General features: G+C 36.3%; 1 long non-coding RNA gene across 1 annotated transcript; it reads right to left on the minus strand.

The window, feature by feature from the left end:
- Nucleotides 1-7,110: 7,110 nt before the first annotated feature.
- LOC136832214 (uncharacterized) lies at nt 7,111-19,078 on the minus strand. The gene is made up of 6 exons (XR_010851124.1): nt 18,920-19,078; nt 14,778-15,539; nt 14,540-14,643; nt 11,486-13,711; nt 10,637-10,750; nt 7,111-9,847 (listed from the first exon to the last, which is right to left on the minus strand). It is a non-coding gene; the product is annotated as an uncharacterized lncRNA (long non-coding RNA).
- Nucleotides 19,079-20,774: the final 1,696 nt, after the last annotated feature.

Genomic DNA, 20,774 nt, shown 5'->3' on the forward strand with positions numbered 1-20,774 from the left:
CTTTTTTATCGGAGAAATTATTGTAAGATATCAGTTGGATAGAAATGGTAAAATAAGCAATGCTACTTTAATGTACGTAGGCACTTAACTGATTATTTCCCGTATTTTAAGAGAATTTTGCCTATTCGTTTAAATTTGCCTTTAAAATCACATTTTTTTTTGCGCATATAGTAAAATTTTAGCTGGATTTTAGATTGATTTAATTGCAATTTTTAAGTTTACTCTTAATAATGCATGCACCAACATATTTAGCTTGAATTTAATGAAAAACTTATAAATTTTTATGATTAATTTGGTGCGATTTTCGTAAAGAGCAGTTTACATATGTTTGCCAACAAGACTGATTTGTAAAGTATGTATTATTTATCTATATTCTCAGATGTCTTTCTCAACAACAAAATGACAGGAATTTCACAAGTAAACCAAACAAAAGGCGATGAACTTTATTTTATTAGATTACAAGTCATCCTCCAGTTCTTGTTACAACGAAAGCAATTAATTATACCAAGACACATACAGTCCCCCCAAAAGCAGACAAGTGACCCAAATGCCTTCGGTGGAACAAGCGTGCCTTGAGGCACCCCCGCCACTTCGTCTTAGAGGACCGGACACCATTCAATGTGTGATTGGTCGGGTAAATGGTCCCAGAGACGTGCAAGCTACTATCCTCCTGCCTTCTTTCCCCAGGCGGGACAGCCAGGGTCGGACTAACGTCAGCCTTCCACCGTACATGGACCACTGGACCAGAGTTTGGGTTCTGCGTGATGCATCTTACAAAAATTCATCCCATTGCCAGGTAATCAGGGAGGAATGTCCAGCATTTGACTGGAACTTTCCTTCGGGTGTTTTGAAGTTAGGATGTCTTCTCAAATCTTTCAGCTTCCGGTTTTTTCTCTCTCTCTCTCTTTCTTTTTGCAAGACTATGAAAAGTGCTGTTTTGTGCTGATCACCAGAACAGGGCTGCAAGATTAAGAATTGTTTCTTGTTGCTCCCCAAATACAAGACAGTAATAATTCTAGTTTATTTTGCTCATCAGAGGAAGGTCACATGACTAAAAATTGCCGTTTAATATTGAATAGGTCGACACGTGTATGAGAATTACAATTCCATATGACTCTACGCAACAGGCCTGTTTTACTTGCTCACTGGAGCATGGCCTCACGACACTAAAAAGTGCTGCTTTGTATTGATCACTAGTTGCAATCTCATACTTTTATCATACAAGTGATGTAGTTTTACCCAGTTTTTATATTTCTTATAAAGAGTGCTAAAGCCTATTACTGTTATTAAAAATGTTAAATGAATTTTGCCGATTTTTGTCTGTTATTCAGGAAAGAAACACCAATAATTATTCCTGTTTAATTATTTACTAACTGAATGATTTCATCAGTTCTTGATGATGCAGTCACCCTATATACAAAGTTCTAAGACATTACCAAACCTTCATCCTCGCCAGTTCTGTCACATAAAAAGACACTTCTGAACCGTCAGTTTCATGTCAAAAACCTCGAGAGATATACATTCAGCTGACACGCATTCTAGGCAACAAAGCTCTGCTAAAATGTCACTTTTTGAGCAAAAACCTCCCAACAGTTAACACACACTGTACGACAAAATTCTCAGTCGAAATGACTCACAAAAACACCAGGCAAAAAAACTAAGCGAATGAATGGCTTTCCTGGCGACAACCTTTTTCGGCTAAAACGGCAAATATGCATACCTTTTGGAAAAAATACCCACCAAATTAACAAACTTTATGAGCAAATAGACTCCACTTTCTGGTAAAAGACAACTTTCCCAAACTAATAAAACTTGTATGCAATTACTGTAAACCTCCCTTTCTTGGCATAAAAAAAAAAAGTAGCTTCTGAACAACAAACTTCGTAGCCCAGAAGCAAAAGCTTCCTTAGCCAGAAACTCAGACTTACTAAAGATAAAAATGTAAAAACACTTTCTAGGATGAAAACTTTTAAACCAACAAACTTCATAGCCAAATTCACCCTCACTCCTAGGCAAGAAACTCTCCTGAATAAAAGGGCTTTAACAAAACGAGGCAGAAAAAAACACTCTCCCAACAAGCATCCTTTCCTTTCTAGGCCAAAAATTTCCGGATTGACAAAAACACCTTAGGCAAAACTATTTTACACTTTCTGATTACCAAGCCCAAGACCTTACAAACTAGCAGACTTTCTGTGCAACAAGTCCATGCCCAGTCTCACTCTCTGGGAAGGAAGTCTAAGAATTCCTAAGCCTTCCTCCCCCCCCCAAAAAAACCATGCTACAACAAATTGATTTATCACCTAGTTACTGAGTTTCCGACCAGTCTCGCTCTCTGGGTAGAAACTCTGACAAAAACAGATTTCCTAAGACCCCCCCCCAAAAAAAACATTATAACAAACTGATTTATCACCTAGTTAATGAGTTTCTGACCAGTCTCGCTCTCTGGATAGAAACTCTGACAAAAACAGAATTCCTAAGCCAAAAAATAAAAACTATAACAAACTGACTTATCACCTAGTTAGTGAGTTTCTGACCAGTCTCGCTCTCTAGGTAGTAACTTTGACAAAAACAGAGTTCCTAAGCCACACCCCCCCAAAAAAAAAAACACTATAACAAACTGATTTATCACCTAGGTAGTGAGTTTCTGACCAGTCTCGCTCTCTGGGTAGAAACTCGGACAAAAACAGAATTCCAAAGTCCCCCCAAAAAAACACTAACAAACTTACTTATCACCTAGTTAGTGAGTTTCTGACCAGTCTCGCCCTCTGGGTAGAAACTCTGACAAAAACAGAATTCCTAAGCAAAAAAAGCACTATTACAAACTCACTTATCACCTAGTTAGTTGATTCTGACCAGTCTCGCTCTCTGACAAAAACAGAATTCCTAAGGCAAAAAAAAAAACACTATAACAAACTGAAATATCACCTAATTATGAGTTTCTGAGTATAATACTCACCAGCATTAAGCCACACTAAGAATAACTCTTGGATAAACGCTCTAGACACTCTAATTAAAAACTTCATAATCAACAGACTCTCCAGCAGAATAATATGGCAAACTTACAGACTTCCTAGGCAAAATCATAGCCAAAAAAGATTATTAACAGAGACACTAGCCGACGACTTCACAAACTAACGGATTTACAAGCCAAAACCAAAACAATTTAACAGACTTACAACCCCAAAAAATAACAAAAATCGACTTTAAAAAACACAAACATGACTAACAAGGCCAAATAAAACCAAACCATCATTTTCTAGCATAAAACCCAAACTATAAGACCTTAAAAAAAATACAAACTACAATATTTGGGATTTCAATGTATCCAAGTTACCAGACATTCTGTAAGCAAAACCATCACAAGTTAACAGACTTCCGAAGTGTTGAAGGCCACAATCGTCGTAAATGAAAGTATGCTACTTTCTAACAGACTTGTTTTAGGAATAATATGGGAGACTAGTATACTTTACAAAACTATAAAGATTACAAAAAGTACACTTCTTGAATACCAAAACATAAAAACATAAAAGTCAGGCTTTCTGAAGGCAAAAAATATTATGAAAAAAACAGATTTGGAGATGTTTAAGTACCACAATTTAACAGACTTTCCAAAAATGTTACGCACTGACAAAATTCCTCTATGTAAGAGTGTCTCAACAAGAATATCCTAAACGAAATGAAAATAAACTTCATGAAACTTTGGTGAATACAAAGGTAACGGATTTCCTGAAATGTAAGAGTACTGACAGACATTATAAGTTGAAAACTCAAACTGATTTTGAGTTTCTGTTGCAAGAACCAAGATTTCTTGAAAATATCAAAATAAAATACATGAAACCTTGATGAATACAAAGGTAACGGATTTCCTGAAATGTAAGACTACAGAGTACTAACAGACTTTATAAGTCGAAAACTCAAATAAACTGATTGAGTTTCTCTTGCAAGAATGAAATCCTAGATTTCATTCAGACTTAACTGGCAAGTCCTGCACTGGAAGGTTTTTCACATGAATCAAATAATATCAGTGACGAAGAACCCTGACCTCTCATCATGATACACTAACAAGACTATCCCAAATGATAATTTGCAAGGCCTGAAGATCAAATTTCTTTACAGAAATTTTCAAACACACAAACTGGAGTTCTAACTCGATATCACCAACAAGCGCACAGCATCAAACTCTGCTGTTACAAACTCACACAGCGAATGCCAAACTCAGTGGTCATAATTTAATATCTGTACATCAAATTCCCCTGACATCATCTAATTTATGAGTGCTGAGCTCCACTATCACTGAGGTATTTCTGAATAACAAAATACCTTTTATCACTACCTACCATCCGGATATCAAATCCTTTGTCATCAAGTGACATCAGAATCCTATATCACAAACAAACACTTTATGAATTCCATAGGCCATTATTGCGAACTAATTCACTGCCCAATTTCCATACTACACTGTCACAAAAAAATTTTTTTCTTAGCCCAAAACTAGACCATCACAAGCTACATGTGTACCATTTCACATAGCAATACCGACAGAAGAAACGTTTCCTCGTGGGCTGCCTTTAAATCACAAGCTACACATTGTGGAGATTGCCTTTACACCGTATTTTTACGTTATTACACATGACACTTATCAAATAGCTCAGTATCTGTCAATCTTAAGTCAATGACTTAGGTCAAAATCCCTCCAGTATTGTTTTGTCTGATTACTGACGATGTAATAAACTTGTAAGTTTCTCACACAGACCTCTAAAAATGGCCAAATTGTGGTATTTATCCCTTCTTTATTTCAAGTACACGAATGAAATGAAAGTTTTAAGACGAGAAGGTGTTTAAGCCACAAGCTGGTACCCCCTTTTGGAACGACGGCATGTGTCCGAAACATAATTAAAAGTTTTGTCCTATACTTGACCAAAAGGATAACCTTTCTTTCTTTAAATGGTCTGATAGAGTTACTTTAAATCCATTAAGACAACTTTTACATTCCTAAAAGTTCCGATAAGACTTACGTTAGACAAAAGATATCTGGCAGGATATTTTAACGATACTGAATACTCGAGAATAATCTTTTGAAATACTGGCATGTAAACTACTTTGCAAAAAACGGAATTTGATATAGTCAATCAAATCCAACAAATATAATCTTGGTAAATGATGCTTTACAAGTTAAAATTTTTCATATTACATCATCAAATTAACACTTACCTGGCCAAGAAATATTATTTTAAACAACGAAATTTAATCATCAACATATACAGTGAGTAAAATGTGACAACTCAGAATAAAAAATTTCCCTCAGTGAGAATTTTTCTTTGTAAATAATAAACAAATTTAAAGTCATTCACATAGAGTATTTTGCTTCCAACTATGCAAAGTAATTCAGGTCATTATCCATAATGAAAATAAGTCAGTCACATATAAAAATATCCCTGAAAACAAGAGAAAATAACCCTATCCACAAATATTTAGAAGTAAATTGATCCACAGACCCTAAAAAATGAATCCAGTGTACTACAAAGCCAATTACAGTGTCTGACACACTCGAAAATACATACATCAAAAATCACTTGTCTTTGGCTTAATGTTTCTCTGTTTTCTGTGAGATTAAATACAAAACTCATTTCCTTTAACAAAGCGTGAGAGAAAGTTTTAAGTGAAATGTCAAGGAAAACCGTAAACAGGACGTCGAAACATATGAAGATAGTAGATTTTCTGACATGTTATTCATAGAGAAAATTAAATGTGTTTTTTGTCATTATACATCTGTTAGGTACAAAATTCTGGCAGTAAAAAGCTACAGGCTCATTATGCCACATCATAAGAAAATACATATCAAGCAAACATTTCTTAAAGTACAAATAAACAGTCATGAGGAATGAACTCAAGCCAAGGCTAGTCTCCGGGGTAACATTACCTCCCCGCCTTATACCCCTTTCGATTCCTTGTACATCTGGCATTCTTATACATTTGAAAGAGTCTGTCATTCCCCAGCAGTAAGAGACAATGGAATACGTCTGGGAAAGCATAAGAGAAGTATAAATCTAAGATTTTCCCATCTCGGTCAATCAGCTGTCAGCTTAGAAAACGGCTCTTTGACCGGCTTCGAAACTGGTATAACAGATTGGTTACCCCCTGCTGAGGACCACTCCCTCCTCGGGGCACTGCAATGCTGACTCCAAGGAGTCCTTTATTTTGATTCTTTCCAGTTCCTATCTACAATTTTTACAGTTTTCTATTTAAACAGAGTATTCATATATAAGGACTTCTGTACTTCTTCTTTGAAATTAAATTTACAGATTAATATTTAATGACACTGCTCTGTTTCTCACTTGTCCTTACCACGTGAAGCATAAAGCCTCCCCTTTTTACAGACTGAGATGACATGGGGCTCGCAAATAACGACATATTTCAGAATTTGATAAATAAAATAACTTGACAACCAAAGTTTTGCCACAGTTCTACATCCTGACAACACAAGACTAAACTGCCTATGATCGTGGACCAACTGAACAGATAAGAATGTCAAGAGTGAGGTTCTTGAGATTTCAAATTAAGAGTGAAATCATTAAGAGTGAGGTACTGTACTTAGTCATTTGTGGGCACGAAACAGTAAAAGCTTCTTTTTAATGCACACTGTGAGTACACTCATGCAAGACACATACAGCACTAGTGGGTTGTGAAACATGTACTACAGTGTATGCAAAGGCTTCAGTTATGTATGTTGTGAAATGATGCTTCAGAGAAGCACGTAGAGACTTCAGCAAAGTACAAAGGACTGCATTTATAATGCAATAAAAGAAGCTTCAAGGTGTGTAAAGGGTCACTTCAGCAAAAAAAGAAATTTAATAAAGGCATAGTAGTGTGTGGGACTGAGAGAGAGAGAGAGAGAGAGAGAGAGAGAGAGAGAGAGAGAGAGATTAAAACTAATGCTTTATAAAGGGTATAAGAGAGAGAGAAAATGCACGGGGTATAAGAGAGAGAGAGAGAGAGGTAGAGAGAGAGAGAGAGAGAGAGAGAGAAACCTAATGCACGGGTATAAAGAGAGAAAGAGAGAAGAGAGAGAGAGAGAGGGTATAAAGAGAGAGAGAAACCTAATGCAGAGGTATAAAGCATTTGTAAATTACATATGTATTAGTTAGAAATATCTCATCCCCATTATATAAAAACAACACTGCAAAGAATTATTACATTTCCAGATCTATGCAAAATGGTTTACAGACTTCTTAGCAAAATGATCACTAAGTGACCCAATGAGAACTAAGCAAAGCAGAAGTACAGAAGTTCTTGAACAACAAAATCATTGTACAATTTGGTATTACAAATTTTTCCTATCATCCAAATCAAGTTACTTAAAGTTTAATAGCTAAATAAAATTTGACTGAATTCCTGAGCTTCAGTGGGAATTGTATGAAACAAAGCAGTTAAAACTTAAACAAAATTATGATTTATATCTTAACCTAAACGAAAAATTAAAATGAATAAAATCCTTCATATGTCAAGACACTACAGCATCAAGAGATCCAAATTTACGAATTTCTCAAGTCATTTACGTTTTGAAAACCAAAAGCATCTAGAAAATTTCCTTAAAACATATCACAAAAAAAATGAAATAATTTTATTCCTAAGCAGACACAAAACCCTTCAATTTAAATTAACCCTTTTTTCACTATTCAAAATTTGATTGGTCTCCTGAAATTTACCTGTAATTACCTGAACTTTTCATGACTACTTATATGAAATCACCTTTACTATACATGGCCATTTTATGCTCACACAATCAAATAATTACTAAATATCTTCACTTTTGCTTTCCATCAATTCCATTAGTTCTTGTCACATTTCGTCGTCCAATTTCTTTGGCTAAATCCTTACAAGGAAAGAGATAGTTATGACTTTGCTGCCTCGTGAAATAGCTTAATGAAGATAGATAATTAAACAGTAACTACTCTAATAGTTATGGAAATGAATTTCATTTTCACAACTATGACCTGGAAAATATTTAATGCTTTGAAGAAGAAAATACTGGTTAGTTCTTGCGATGTTTCCTACCCTTCAAAAAAGTGCACCTGTCAATCCAACATTAATATTTATGGGCATTCTGTTAAGAGCGTTTACTTATTGATTCTACCTAAAATACCCTAGTAAATGATACCAAACTTCCCTCAAACTTATATTTTGAATTGGAGTTTTCTTGGTGGTCCATATACCAATACCAAAATCCCCTTTAAGCAGCAGTTTGAGTTTAATTATAATTCCATATACTTCAAACCCTTGAAAAATTTGAGTTTATGTACCTAAAACCTGAGTCAACAACAGGAAGCTACTTAAAGTAACACCTTCAATTTGAGTTAACTTACCAATTCACATATGTAAAATAATAGTATCAACAATATCCGAATTCCCCTTGAAATAATACTCCCAATTTGGAACCTTCACATGCCAATAGTGTCTTGATATATGCAGAGATGCCAAGATAACAGAGCTCTTGATAAGATTCTCACAAGTTAGTTACACTTAACTTTTCATCAGTTTGTTTATCAAGATGCATCATTTTCATGGCAGCCTTTGTACAACAAATTCAATAGCCTATTATTTATTCACTTAAAAATTGCGATGATTTCACGTTTGCGAAATTGAGACAAAATTTGATAAACTATATTCTGAAATATTTCCTATCCTGTATTGTACACATGTCAATAATTTGGTCTGGTGATATCCCTCCTGCATTAAACCAAGCCTTTTTGTATCGTAAGTGTTTAAGCTTTAGTACCATTGCTAGTAAATTATTACAATAATCCAAGATCTAGAAGTTATTATAAATCATTGCAACATACTAATGATAAGGTTTGAGGGTTCTGAAAGAAGATTTGACCACATCCCTGCCATAACAATCTAGTTCACCAGTATCTCCAAGACCTATCAACAGGAAAGCTGTCAGTTAAATGAATTTGGCCAAAAACATTCCCTGTTCTACGTGGGTAAAGCCTTACAGGTTCTACTTCCTTAAACCAACCCTTTAAACGCAAAGAAATTTCTATAAAAGTTATTTCATTCTACGTAACTAATGTATTTGCTAATATCTAGTACTTTAATCAATAAAATTTTTCTAAACAGAGTTACCTACTACTAATCTTACCAACTAAAAATTTAGGAAAAATATAGCTTGGGATGTGAGACTGCCCAATACCTGATATTATGGTATTTCTGTTGTGTTAGAGCATACTGGATTCCCTGGTATCAGAAGTTTACTGTCGATATTCATCCTAGACTGCCTACCAGCTGATATTAATCTCCTAAGAATTTTAAGCAAAAAGAAAAAAAAGTAAAAAAAGTACAGTATCCTGATACAAAGTGTATCCCCTAATGTCTGATATGACAGGACTGGTAGAGCCTATGTATCCTGAAACATTCTGAGGCACATAACGGGTGATATAAACTAACAGAACGTTTTGATAACCTATGTAGCCTAATATGTTGTAATTCACATGATGGCTGATATCAAACGGACAAGATACTTAGACAATAAGTGTCCTGGACTTCCTCATAACACATTAACTCATAAGAAATTTAATTAAAATTATCTATCTTGAAACATAGCAAACTACTTAATGGTTGCCTCTAAGCTGATGAGAAATTAAAGTAGAAACTCTATCCTGAACCATAATTAACTATCTAAGGGCTGATATTTAACTGATAATTCACTACCATTATAATAATGATTACACTGACTAGTTACACAAGCTTAATAAAAAAAAAAGTGTTATTGAAGAGTGCTTCTTGTGGTAGAATCTTGTAATATTTCTTCGTATGTGTAATATCCCACTTGTCAAATGTAGAACTTCTGTAAAAAGTGAGAAACACGTTAATTACACTACGTAAATTTCAAAACATCTTTGGCATAATTAGCTATAGGCAGGCCCCATGCATCCTAAACCTGGGCCTCTATTACTGGGGGGAGGGGCGTGTCAGATGGGACAGTGTTTAATCAGGGAGATACCACTGAACTTTTAGTAACAACTGCAGTAAGTATTGACATAACAAAATCTTTTGAAAGCAATGCAAATTTTACTGAAAAAACTGGCATGATCTTTCAATCGTTGGTTTCACTCGTCAAAATGATAATTAGGCATAATTGCACCTGAATGGATTATTATTATTATTATTATTATTATTATTATTATTATTATTATTATTATTATTATTATTATTATTATTATTATTATTGGAGAAACAAATCCACAGTTACGTAAATGTACATATGTTTAAAGATAGATCTGTACAGATAGCTTTCGGGAAACTGTTCGATTCCCCTTTTCAGTCTGGTTAGTGATTTACTTCACGGCATCAGATTGAAAAGGGGAATCGAACAGACTCCCGAAAGCTAATCTGTACAGATCTATCTTTAAATATGTGAACATTTACATAATTGTTGATTTGTTTCACCATTTGAAGACTCATGCAATTATTATTATTATTATTATGTGTGTGTTATTATTATTATGTGTTATTATTATTATTATGTGTGTGTGTATTATCATAATCCGGTGACATTTATTAGTAGCAACAATGTCTCACACCTCTCTAACAGGTCTTAAAAATTCTCCAAGTTCTAGTTTTACCAAGGCCTTACCTCTTTTAGTGTGGATTTAGATGACAAACAGGCCTGAGGCCACTAACTATAGGACGTGCAGGTCCCCTTACATTAAAGATTCTCATACTGACTGTCGTTCTGCTATTGCTCAGCCTAAAAGGGAAAAAGTTAGGTTCTTATGATGTCACTTCAAGCCACTGGCCTCTAAAGGTGCAGAAAATCTTGTATTTTACATTTTATCAAGTCCCTGAGCAAAATCTTCCCACTTCATGAATCCGAGTTGAAAGTCAGCTTTTAAGTGACATTCTCATTGCCTTCTTAACTCTTCTTTAAATCACCTCTGTTAATCTATTTATATATATATTATATTTTAAAGGTGTATAGCTCAACTAAATAGGATTTTGAAGTTGTACAAAACAACTCAATGTAAGAGTTCGTAGTTTACAACATAAAGCTAATCGGTCCTACTTACTGTGCCATTTAGAAACTTGAACTTCTAATGAATCTTTATGTCCGAGTTTTCTGATGTCAAGAGCATGGGCATACCGATACATTTCATAAATTAAATAACTACCCACTTCAGCAACTGTATTGTTTATTTCACTCTCTGAACAGTCCACAACCAGAATCAAATCTCCTTTAAAGTCTACTTCCATCCGAGCCTTTGTCAGAAATTTAATGAAAATGAATTTTTGTGCAGTATTGTAAATATCACCTTTGCATTCTTGATTCTGCTAGTACTACCAATTACGGTTTAATATAAGTCCCGGATTCTTTACTGTTGTATTCATATTTGTAGAACAATGAATATCTTGTGTGGTAAACCTTATCTGAATGGTCTCTTAAAAATATATGACAGAATTGCACATTAAACACTACAAGACTCACCTGTGATATTGCAGGTTTTTGATGGCATAACCCAGAAATTAGGGTTCTCTTGTCACATGTTTGTTTTCAGGGAGACTCCTTTCAGCTTTCACTTGGTTCACAAGGCGGGTCCTCTTGTCAACTTCCATTGACAGCTTTCTTGATGAACTACTACTCTTGTGTGATAAACTTGATATCTCATTATTTTCAATCTCCTCAGTTCATGGGGCAACTAACGGACAGTCTGGAGCACTGAGCTTGGAAATCTTTTAACATCTTATGTATAGACAAACTTGAAGGCAGTTAAAAGGTGGTTTCACAGACATTTAATTTTCTTACTTCATATTTTCTTGTTGCTTCGGGAGCTTCAATACTCCAACACATCCTGTTCATTTTTGTCCTTAGCACATGATTAAATTCATGGTAGCTGGTAACATTTCGTTAATTTTCCACTTTTTATGTTGTTATTTAAACAGTTTTCCGCTGTTAGTATAATCCAGGTCCAAGTCTTGATAGCCTAGTTCTCAGTGGTTGAGTGTCGAAAAATTGCATCCTGCATTTAAAGCTGTTTTCTTAATTTTTTTTCCCTGTGACAAGCGGTCAGTGCACTTACTCTCAACCTATGATCTTTCTAATATTTTTCTTGTCAAGACGATTTTATTATGGCATCTGTAGCTTAGCACACCTTAAGTCATGGATATAGCAGCTTACCAAACCTCCAGTCATACTGTAGATAATGTGGGTAAATGGCAGGAGTAACTAGAGTTCAGGTCTATTAGTTATTTCGCTAACTATCAGCTTACCTGCAGAATAATGGCTTGCCAGCTCCACTAATTGCCTGATGCTACCAGGGTCAACTGTTACATTACACGGGAATGCATCAATTCTTACTTTGGCGTTATCCGGCACAGAGGTTCGACCCACAGGCTGTGGGACCCATACTAGTTGCTGTTGTCATACTTAGCTGGGGAGGGGTGACAAGCCCTTAAAAGTAATGCCCCAGGAAGCAGTATGGTATTGCTTAGGGAGCTGTTCGTGCTCTGTGAGGTTCATAGTTAAGGTGTTACACCTGCTTGCTCATCCCCAATGGCTAGTGGTTTAGGATCCTTGAGCACTCGTCTTTTTGCATTTGAGGTCCAAACGCCTTCTGGAAGAGAAGAGTGGCTATCCATTGGGACTATTGTAAAATAATGAAGCTGTGGGTCTCTGTTGGGTGCCCTCCAACGACTAGCTTGCCTTCACCACCCAGTGATGATGAAAATTGCCTTATAGTAGGGGAGGGGTAATACCCATCATGCCATTACCCATCTACTCTGCGGGTTTTGCCTTACTCGATGACCAGGGGGAAAGGTTGGTGGGAAGGTGAGGTCAAAGAATCATTGAAGGTCTTTGGCATTGGGTGGCTTCCTAGAAATGAGGCTCGACTGTGGCTTATCCAATATGTTGGGTGTATTCTCAGCACAGAAAAGCCATGCACCCATTTTGGTGATGTGAAGAACTCCGGGGCTGTCCCTACAACCTTGATGAGTACACGATTTGAGGAGGATGCTCACCTTCTGTACGGTAGCCAAATCACATGTCATCCAATTATTGACATGTATTTATGACATAAATTGATTCTCAATGTCTCTACCTACTGTCTAGTAAATCCAAAGGCATGGGAATGGGCCCCCACACAACAGCAGAGAAAGGAAACCAAGTTAGGCTTGACTCCAGTCTTATATTGTAGAGACATCAGAGGTAGGTTATAGCCTAAATGGGGGGCAGCATGACTTGTCATGCGGTCGAAAGTGAAATGCCACTAACCTGATTATCTCTCTACTTAGTAGAATAAAACAGGAAACCGGCTCTCAAAGTGGGCCATACAGTTGCCAGCCAACCAAGCCTTGGCGGAAGCTGAACGGTACTAGGTGGGAAGTTTGTACTTGGCACTTTCAGCCTGGCACCTCATTTATACGTGATTTCAAAGGAGATTTGATCTGTCATCTTTCTTAAAATGAATAACTTGCATGTGCCTTTATTTTTTCATCTTAATATATTTGTCGTCACATATTTTTATACTTTTTCCCGCATCAGCAGTGATTTTGGTTACTGTATTCCCATAATTTTTCTTTTGACGGTGTAGTGCTTCAGTTGTTTTAAAAATTTCATGAGGTGTCAATGATCTTCCACCTACTTTGCACACCTTCAGAGTACGCGAACTGGCGAGGTCTTGTTGTTTCCCTCTAATTACTTTCGGTAATGAACCTGCAAAAGATAAATCTCTATGTAGAAAGCAAAATTTACTCCGGGACGAAATGGTATAGCCTAAACCTTTCTTCACGAGTTTATCAAGATCTACTGTAGTTCTACATAACTCCTGGTCCTATGCAGTTTACTATGAAATATACGGGACAACGACTGAAATGGGAAAAAATCCCAGTGCAAAGTATATTGTAAAATTTGATAGATAAGGCGGCCTGGAATATCATTTGTAAGGGCTTAATTCAATTCTACAGATTCCATGAACATCCACTTCTTTAAAAAAACAGCATTCTATTCAAGAGACCTTTTGAATATAGTGTTGTCAAACGTCTCAGATGACGTCACACTTATCAAGAGCCTTAATCAGTAGTTGTTCTTAATACAGTTACTATACTGAAGATATTATGCAAAAATCTCGTTATTCTGACTGTCACCTGCTTACTAAAAACTTTTGGAATTGTACATGGCAGTACCATAGACCTTTCAAGTTCCCAACAAAACTGTTTTAATGCATTAATTTTTTCAAGAGAGAAATGAGATTCATAAATCATGAGAGCAACAGTTTTCCTTTAGGAAATCTTTTGAATATAAAACACATGAGACGTAAAATACCAAATTATTTCAATTTCATCCAAGAAAGCTTCGAGAATTCTTGTAACAGATCAAAGCGTTCATTATCATGACAGTCTTTCATTTTACTCAGAACCAGGCAAGTGAAAAAACTAAGTATTAGTTTTTAGTATCTATATCTATAATTACACTGTTTATATAATAAAACGTATGCTTGTTTATTTTTGATTATGGGAATAAAATGAGATGCATGTTCCTTACCATTCAGGAGTAGTTGGCCACACGATGAAACTGACTTAAAGTCGAAACTTGAGACTTCTTTGTCGTAGATGTTACGTGATCAGTCGTTCACGAGGCCCAGAGACCTAAGATAAGAGAAATTAATTATTATTACAGATTTAATTAAATCTAACCTAAACCACAGCAAGGGATTAAACTTAGCATCTAATAATTTTAAAAAATCATAAAAGTATTTACTATTCATAATTCAAAAACTTACCGATTTCATTTGTGGACTCCTGCTCTATCTTGAAGGTTGAATATCATTCCATCTCTACGTCCATCTTCCAAATTTGCTGTAGGCGTCCGGTCGAAGAATAAGCGTCCGGTCGAAGAATAGGCGTCCGGTCGAAGAATAGGCGTCCGGTCCAGGGTCCAAGTAAACTTAGTCGTTTCGATGCACCCATAAAATCAATTAGATCCAGCCCAAGTCGTATACACGCAAATGATTTAAACACTATAATATGGTTTCCCCCAAAACACTTGCGAGTTCACATACCTTGCATATTCTATAAGCAGCTGAAGGCAATTTGTTATTTTCTTTAGCTAGACTTTTAATTTCGTGATTCTATAATACAACAAATATCTTAACCTGACATGTTGATTTCTTGATTTTATATTTCTAGTACTATAATGACCTTGGTTATTAAATTTAGCGATCTTAATTTATGCAACAAAAAGCAATATATAATATCACGCTTACTCAAACTTCTAAAAATTTTACTTAAAACAATACATTTGCAATATACACCAAGTAATAGTTTTGCTTTACGGTGGGTTGAATGTTAGTTCAGTGTTAAGGAATTGGGTTTATTGATTTATTAAAAGCTGTATCTGAATTTAGCGTTCTGAAGAGAGAGAGAGAGAGAGAGAGAGAGAGAGTGAGTTTCAGACATGGGCTATCTGCCCAAAAAACTTGGACTGTATCGAATTGTCTTTGTGAATATACTGAAACGACTTGTGGGGAGCGAAGAAGTCTTTTCTGTAAACAAATAAAATGAATTTACATTAATAACCTGATTTGCCAAAGGAAAAAAGATACAGTACATATTATAGATAAATATGTCTTCAATGGCACAAAATCATGTTGTAGAATTCCTTAGGTTATATTAACAGCTATGATGCAACGAAAGTCACCTATTGAAGTTTTTTATATTGCGGTAAAAGAAACAAATCATTATTCAACTCTGTATTTCAGAACTAAAGCAAACATTACTGCTTGGGTCTTCCATACTCAAACACATTTACATAAAAGTATTTTAAATTTCTCAGAAAAAGAGTTTAAATGCCCATCAGCAGTGAAAAAAGGTTTAAATGCCCGTCAGTAATGTGCAGGCTTAAATTCCTATTAGCAATGTGCACGTTTAAATGCCCATCAGTAATGACCAAGTTTAAATGCCCATCAGTTATGTTCAGGTTTGAATGCACATTGGCAATGACCAGGTTTAAATGCTCAGCAGTAATGCCCATGTTTAGATGCACATTAGTAATGCTCAGGTTTAGATGCCCCTCAAAAATGTCCAGAATGGAATGCCCATAAATATTGTCCAGCTTTAAATACCCATCAGTAATGTCCAGTTTTAAATGCCCATCAGTAATGGCCCGGTTAAATGCCTATCAGTAATGTCCTGGTTTAAATGCACATCAGTAATGTCCTGGTTTAAATGCCTATCAATTATGTCCAGGTTTAAATCTCCACCAGTCATGACCAGGTTTAAATACCCACCAGTCATGCCCAGGTTTAAATACCCACCAGTCATGTCCAGGTTTAAATACCCACCAGTCATGTCCAGGTTTAAATACCCACCAGTCATGTCCAGGTTTAAATACCCACCAGTCATGTCCAGGTTTAATAAAAGCACGTCAGTAATGTCATGGTTTCAATGCCCATCGGTAATGTCCAGGTTTAAATTCCCATTAGTAATGTCCAGGTTTAAACACCCATCAGTAATGTCCAGATTTAAACACCCATCAGTAATTTCTAGGTTTAAATTCCTATCAGTAATGCCCAGGTTTAAATTCCTGTCAGTAATGTCCAAGTTTAAATTCCCATCCGTAAAGTCCAGGTTTATATTCCTATCAGTAATGTCCAGGTTTAAATTCCCATCAGTAATGTCCAGGTTTAAATTCATGTAGGTAATGTCCAGGTTTAAATTCCCATCAGTAATGACCAGGTTTAAATTCCCATCAGTAATGACCAGGTTTAAATTCCTATCAGTAATGTCCAGGTTCAAATTTCCATCAGTAATGCCCAGGTTTAAATTCCCATCAGTAATGTCCAGGTATAAATGCCCATCAGTAATATTCAGGTCTAAATACCCATCAAATAGCCAACATTAAGGTCCAGGTTTGAATTCCCATCAGTAATGTCCAGGTTTAAAAGCCCATCATTAATGTCGAGTTTTAAATGCATAGGCTATCAGTAATTGTCCACGTTTAAATGCACATCAATAATGTCTCGGTTCAAATGCCCATTAGTTATATCTAGGTTTTAATTTCCCATCGCTAATGTCCAAGTTTAACAAGTGATATTTTCTCATCATAATTTTCCTGTCTAGGATTTACCCTCTGATATGTCCTGTCATAATTCCTTGCACCTGAGTAGCAAAGTACAGTATTGGTACGTTAAGCTTTTAAACACCTGATGAATTGTTATCCTCCCTCTGACCCTCCCTACGTCTCTCGAGGTTACTCATGTCCTGCTAAAATCACGACAATGAACATATACACCAAAGTTTTACACCTTCGCCTAGACCTAAACACTTCAATGGTTAAAAATCCAGGTGCAAATCCCTGTTATAAAATTACTTACTTCCAGGTGCAATTTGTTATCCCATTAAAATTTTTATCTCTACCTTCGCTGACCTTCGAACATGCCAAGATTCCAATGATTTAATCAAAGAATGAGGGCGAACTCCAGTACTAAACACGGCGAAACTTTGATTCATCTACACTGTTTCGCTGTGCTTGGTACTAGCCCCTGGGGTTTCAAATGTATTTCGCCTTGTTTAGTGCTAGCCCCTTTGGGGTCAAATGTCTGGTACCGAAGTGTTCATGTCTAGAACAGCAAACCTGATTATTCCCATGCAAAGAATAACGAACCAATAATCTTGCAAATAATAGCGAACCCTGCTGCGAGTGGGTTGTAATCTTGACATAATCCGTTTAGTAAAAAAAAATTTCTGCAGAATTACAGAATATTTATCACACGAAAATGCCATTAGCACTGAAAAACATATCTAGTTTTAACTTAGATTTTAATAAATATCTGTCACCGTTGGCACAAGTAACCGTAACGAAAATTTAATATGTTACATATTAAACAATGAATTACCCCTTATGCTCAAATAAAATTACCTCTATACTTCGGTTACCCAAGACAATTAAAACAAGCACGCTTCTGTTACTAACACTGAAAACACAGACGATAATGAAATCAAGTATCGACAAGAGCTTAAAAATGGAAGTATAAAGGAGATACGTTGTCACTTAACACCGGCTTTGCTCGCTTGAGACACCTTCAGTGAGCAATGTTCTTTTTTATTCTAAATTCCCTACCAATGTTTCGGTACCATGCAATTCCTGCTTTTTGTCTTCGGGCAGTATTAAAGGATCTTTCCTACATAGTGACCCCCAAGAGTTTTCGGGGGTCGTTGTCTAGGGCTAATATTTCTCGGGGGTCATTATCTTTATGATATTTACAGTCTTTTGTTTATGTTTTTACGGTAATCCCCAACGGCCTTGCACTAAACACGCCTCAAAGGTGGATACATACCGGTTTAAACCCGTTTTAAAAATGTCATATTTACTCACCTCCTGATTGCCGAAGGAAATATATAAAAGTTTAAGTAGCACCAGCATAGCTTCAACCTTTCAAGAATTATAGTCTTTTTCGCTTAAGCTTAGTGAATTTGATAGCGGACTCGACTTTCGAGGTTTAAATTGTCAAAACATATCGAGTTTTAACTTGGATTTTAACAAATATCTGTCACCGCTGGCACAAGTAACCATATAAAAAATTTTGTAATTCTACAATAAAGCTCCGCGGGGATGGATGTAAAAACAAAAGACGGTAAAATTCTTGAGCGTATCGGTAAATTTTTCAATTTATCTCACCTGTACTGCATTATACACACTCTTTCCTATATTGTTCTGCCTACAAATTTCATTTATAAACGATATTTCCATGAGGAGCTCTTCTGTAGAATTACAGGATATCAATCACACGGGAATGCCATTAGCACCTGTAGCCACTTGATGACAGCAAAGGCTACCACCATTGAAAGATGTAAACATTAACTTTCGTTTTCAGTTTTTAAAAACTCAATACAATCTCTATCAATACGAATAAACTACGCATACCTTTGCTATCCGTGATCATCCATAGGTGATGGGAATAACAACAAATAAAAAAGTATTTCTCAAAATTTCGGTTGTGAACACAAGCACGCCTCGTCTTGAGCAAACAAAGGTGACTGACTGCTTTTCTTTCCTATACAACTGGCTGAGAAGCAAAGGAGTTCCTACTGACGGTTACCTGTTACGTCACTATAGTCTTTCAAACATTCTAAGATCGCTAGGGTGTGGCCAGGTAAAGAATACAGCGCTTGTTAATGGCTTTGCCAGAGATCTGTCATTTCCTGTGCTTCGTTTTCTAAAGAAACAGCGTTGAGTAAATTTTGGTTGTTCTTAATTATTTTTCTTTCATTGCGTGCTTTGTGAAATAATAATCACAGTTCCCATAATAATACCATGATGTGTTTAATGCATTAACACTCTTTAAAATTTGTGTGGGTGTTCGGCATGAATGGTTTTTCAAGCCATTTGATTATTATCCATATTCCATTTTAGCAGCTATTTGTGGGTTACGTGAATATATCTTTTCAGTGCTTCTGCAGGTTGAATAAACTGTTCATCATATAGGAGAGGAAAATAATTTACAATTGATTACAAGGCCCCAATGTTGTTTCTTTAAAATGAAATATTTTTTATATGTAAACAGTTTACTTGACCTGGGAGAAAAGATGCTGTCGGTGGGGAGATTGGATAAATTTGATCCGCTTTGGCTATCCCTTGGGCTAGTATTCCTTATCCCTACTTCCCAAAAGGAGATTTACTGTCCAGTGACACTGGCTGCTTGAGGTGACCACCGTTGCTGCTTTTAAATGCCCTCGCTGACCACTTGTATGCGGGTGAACTGTTAGTAGCAAGATTGCATTTCACTAACATCAACGATATTTCCTTTATTTAGTATTACCCAGGATAAAATACATTTGAAACACAAACAAGGCCAAAAATTATTCGTAAGAGGAAATGTCTCCGATTTTGAAACACTTGCAGAAGCGTCCTTTGACAATGCCCAGTAATGGACCCCGATCGATCCCAAAGGAAGATGAAACGACTGAGCTGAATTCCTGAAGAATCTAATTTGCCTCTGTTGATTTCATGTGGATTGGGTATCTGTTGGTCAGTAGATCATGGTGGGTTGAAGCAAGGAGCCAGAACTTTGGTTATTGTCACTAAGTATAAGAATTTCAAGAGATAAAACTATAAAGAGAGAGAGAGAGAGAGAGAGAGAGAGAGAGAGAGAGAGTATTATCTTGAAAGTATATCAACAAAGCGCCAGTCTCCACCTTACCTGGTATATCACAAAGCTCCCTCTCTCTTACTCTCTCTCTCTCTCTCTCTCTCTCTCTCTCTCTCTCTCTCTCTCTCTCTCTCTTTCTCATCGACCAGCTCTAGGAGTGTCGAAATAATACTTTTATGATAGAAGTTGAAAAAGGAAGAAAAATTGGAGCCCGAAAAATAATGCTTCTTGAGAGAGAGAGAGAGAGAGAGAAGAGTATCTCTCTCTCTCTCTCTCTCTCTCTCTCTCTCTCTCTCTCTCTCTCTCTCTCTCTCTCTCTCTCTCTCTCTCCCTCGCCTCCATTACGTCTTCAGCGAGCCTTCCCTCTTTGAGGAATAGGCAGATGTCTAAATTATTCATCTTCGGAACCAGGTCCCAACTCTTGAAGGTGTCCCTGCATTGTGGTGTGGTTTCTCTGAAGTTTATTTGTACTCAGTGCTTTGCATACTGGCTTTGTTAGGAAACCCCTACAAGTCCCTAAGGTGGGAGGGCAAAAGAATAGTTCCTCGCTGCACAAAAAACGCCCATTCCAGAGAGGAACCCATGCCCTGCTACAAGTGAATTTCTAAGTAAAAATGTTACCCAGAAAGG

This window comes from Macrobrachium rosenbergii, chromosome 49, assembly GCF_040412425.1.
Source record: "Macrobrachium rosenbergii isolate ZJJX-2024 chromosome 49, ASM4041242v1, whole genome shotgun sequence".
Lineage (NCBI taxonomy): Eukaryota > Metazoa > Arthropoda > Malacostraca > Decapoda > Palaemonidae > Macrobrachium > Macrobrachium rosenbergii.